Source organism: Paramisgurnus dabryanus, chromosome 16 (assembly GCF_030506205.2).
Source record: "Paramisgurnus dabryanus chromosome 16, PD_genome_1.1, whole genome shotgun sequence".
NCBI classification, from domain to species: domain Eukaryota; kingdom Metazoa; phylum Chordata; class Actinopteri; order Cypriniformes; family Cobitidae; genus Paramisgurnus; species Paramisgurnus dabryanus.
Window position 1 is genome coordinate 11,892,975 of NC_133352.1, and position 4,083 is coordinate 11,897,057.

At 39.1% G+C, this 4,083-nt stretch overlaps 1 long non-coding RNA gene across 1 annotated transcript; it reads right to left on the bottom strand.

The window, feature by feature from the left end:
* Nucleotides 1-2,129: 2,129 nt before the first annotated feature.
* On the bottom strand, nucleotides 2,130-3,588 carry LOC135749446 (uncharacterized). The gene is made up of 3 exons (XR_010532382.2): nucleotides 3,424-3,588; nucleotides 2,677-2,778; nucleotides 2,130-2,552 (listed from the first exon to the last, which is right to left on the bottom strand). It is a non-coding gene; the product is annotated as an uncharacterized lncRNA (long non-coding RNA).
* Between the last annotated feature and the right edge of the window lie 495 nt (nucleotides 3,589-4,083).

The window sequence follows — 4,083 nt, forward strand, 5'->3', positions numbered from 1 at the left end:
ACCCTGCTTCTACATCGGTGCAGCTTGTTCTGGATTTAAATAATAATTTTATTTTAGTAAATGAAGGCGGTAAAACCGCATTGCGCAATAGTGAGCCACGCAAAATCACCGCATTTACCTTTTAATCACAGTTTACATCGGGATATTGCCAATTCCATGTATACAGGGGTAACTCTCTCTGCTCACGCATGTAAACGGATTATTCCGAATGTTCCAGAAACCCGAAACCCGACCTTAACCTGATCATAACCCGAATATTTACAGCATGTAAACGTAGTCATAGTTGATGATGTCATGTGGGAGGTGAAGTACTAATTAATCTGTTCAAATTGATTTACTGCATCGGAAGACTGATTTTGTTATCGTGATTTAGTCATCTGTTGTTTTATTTCAAGATTTTTCATCCAAGATATTTCCCTCTTACGTCACTCCTCCTAGGCATTCCCCAAGGTATTAAAGCCTGTAACTTACATGCATGCACCTGTAAAAAACAGAGTCTGTTTACAATCTAAAAGATGTAAATTGGACTTTCTATATATTTAGAATGATAGATATAGAGTGCACTGCATATTGCTTGCTTATTTTGTTCAAAATCATGATACATGCCAGTCTACATGTCATACTACAAGGAACTATACTTCTAACCACAGCTCAACTGCTGTAGTTATAACCACACAAGTTTGCGATGCAGTTTGCGAATGTCCGCTGGATAGATGGTTTCAGGAAACACCTGAATCATTGAACTATGATGAAACGATGGAACTTGTGACCATAGTTGGTTAACGATGCCTTTGGGAAACGCACCAATGATTGGTTTATACCAAACTACCCAAAAAAACTACCCAAGACTGAGAAAATAACCAGCATTTGCTAAACCAAAGCGTGACACCTGACAAAAACATTGGGTAGCTACTTTTTATTAGAATTAAAAAACATTAACCATAAAAAACACAACTTTTGATTCAACTGTTACTGTGAGTTCCCACCAGACGCGCTAGGGGCGGCAAAAACGCGCTATTCGCGCGTAGTTAGATGCTTGAACATTTTGAGTTTACTCGCTGTATTCGCGTGTGAAAGCCGCGCGTGAAATTCTAGTCTTTCGAGACATTCACGCGGAAATTCGCGTCATGGGAGGGGTTTCCGCCAGGCCGGAGATCCAAGCATGCACCCACTCCTTCTAGAGCTGCCCTGACGGCCGCCTGCAGCGCTACTTCCGGCCGGCCTCAGTTAGATGACCGTGACGGTGGGAGTATTTCCTTCGAGGACTGCAGAGCGCCTGTCTATCGGTCTCCGGTCAGTAAATCATTGAATATTCTGTGTGATTACAAGTAATTAATGACTGAGAACCTCGATAGACATAAATGGGGTGGTTTCCCGGACAGGGATTAGCTTAAACCAACTGTTGTAGACAAAAGTTAATTGTCATTTCAAGTACAGTATTGATAACTGTGTGTTCAGAAGACTATGGGGCAGTTTCCCCTTATGGAAATGAATGTATGTTTGTGGTAAAAGTGTAGTAACCATACTATTTTGGTGTATTGATTATTATTAGTAAAACCATGGTTAACTTTTGTAAGGACAGGGATTAAACTAGTCATAGACTAAAATAAATGTAAGAGCTGTCCAAACTGAAAACCACTTGCACTGTCATATCTTAAAATACATTAGTGTCCTTTGTTTTGTCTCAAAATGCACACAAGTAATGTTTTTAGTAAGGCATGTTTGTTAAAACTTGTTATTTCCTTAACTAATTGGGCAGGTAACTGCTATATTAGACTATCATTCAATCTTATGTTTTTGCAATGTAGCAAGCAAATCAGAGCAAATGTTAAATAAATGTAAAGAAGATTTAATTAAGCTTGTTGTTGTTTAACTGTAAAAAGTAAAGAGAAATGAAGATATCACAAACACCAGTTTTATAATTTTATATTTGCTAATATGGAATTGCAATCTGCATTTATGACAATGTTTATTTAATTTTCTCTCTTTCAAATATCTTACCACTGGAGACTCCTCCCGTACAATCACCACCAGCTTCTGTTGATGTCTAAACAAAGTCTAAACTGTGATTTACTATGTTGTGCGCAAAGTAAAATACCAAAACCTTTGGTGACTGTATAGACCATTTATTTATACAAAATATATCAATATATATACAAAGAACCTTTACAACTATTTACATAGAGGAATAAGAAAGGATCTTGCTTGGAAGGGGGAGAGCCAAAGTGAAGGAGAGGAGAGAAAGTCTGGTTCATTACCTGCAGAGATTGCTGCCTCTTTTTTAAAACTACATTGTAGGCTCCACATTAAGCACAACTATGCTGCTTTAATAAATTAATTTGTGAACTTTAAATTTAACAATTTTTTTCATCTGAGGTAGCAACCTCTGCAGGTAAGGGACCAGACTCAAGAGGAAGAGCTCATCCTCTGAGCGTGGAGGCGGTGCTGGATCTACAGGACTGGTCCGGACTCCGGAGTGCTTCTAGGAGGCTGCCACTTCACCACTGATGGCTGCTATCTAGGCCTTCTCTGAGCTCTTCATCTTGGTGGCGCTGTATCAGATGATAACACATTTTGTACAATGAGAAGGCAGAAAAGGATTAAACTTATTCACAAATTGTCAGTGTTGTGTGCTTACTGTAAATATAACATGCATGTAAACATGGCCATTATTACCTGCGGGGACAGCTGCAGATGTTGATGGGTCGGCATGGGAAGCAGAAGCAGCAGCAGGTTCATAGGGGACACAGGCTCACCACCATCAAAAGAACCAGTCGGCTTTGTAATGACAATATGAAATATTAATACAACATTATACATATGGCACATTATATTAGTCAGAGAGAAATTAATTTTCATTTACAACTAATGTTGACTTTTCATTATAAAAAAACAACATATATGCCCTGTTGTGTTGCTTCACTTGGCAATATATAAGACTACGTGGAAAATTAATAGTGTATACTATAAATAGTTTAATTATTTATTAAAAAAGACTAAATATGAATAAAAGAAACAAGGAATAGATTCATAAGACAAAATACTACTGGTTTTATCAACCCAAAACAAATAAAATCTTAGTTTTGACCATTAAACACAGATAGGCCTACATAAGAGCCAGGGAATTCCTGTCAGGGATTTAGCCCAGTTCAGGCTGTGGTCAGCGGGGAAGGAGAACACTGACGTCCGCCTGCTACCTCTGGATCTCATGCCCGAATCTGTCTAAGCAAACATTCAAATAGGCGCTATCTCTACTAATCGACTGCATATTTGAATATTGTACATATATATTCTCGACTGAACTAATCTTAAAACTACACTTTGTGTCCAAAACACGGTAATATTGGTAATAAACGGTCCGTAGGCCTATATTGAGTTATTAGGACGTTGCTTACATGTATAGCTCAAATTAAGTAAACTTACCAGATTGTTCGATCCTCCTCACTCACTTTCTTCCAACCAAGATCTTTTAAATTCCTGTTTCGGTAAAAAGTACGAAGATGTCTCACGACGATTGATCTCCATTGTTTTGCATTTCTGCCTCCACCGTCTGCTGGCTTCCTGTAATCACGTCACTACTAGAGAAAGCTCCTGATTGGTTAACGCGGCGCGAATGTCCGCCAAAGTTCAAATTTTTCAACTTGAGCGTTTCCCGCGAATCGGCGTCAACGCTCAAAGCGCTCAATTCGCGCTGCGCCGTTCGCGCGTCAGCGCTCGAAACGCTCAATTCACGCCGCGCCATTCGCGCAAAAAGCTCATTTCGCACCGCGCCATTCGCGCGTACCGCGCAGCAGGATGTCTATTCGCGTCTTTGCATTGACTTAACATGTAAATCACTCGCGCTTAACGCCCCTAACGCGTCTGGTCGGAATGTACCATTAATCCGAGTTGATTCAACTTAAAAATTTAAGGCAGCAATAAAAAAATACAGTGTGGTTGGGATCAAACGACATGAGGGTCAAAGTTCAATTTTTTATATGAATTTTCACTTCAATTTCTTGCTTTTAAAAGTATTTTTAATTTAACACTTTCAGTCATGATGTAGTTATACATTAACAAGGTGACAAGTAACACAGTCCGCTA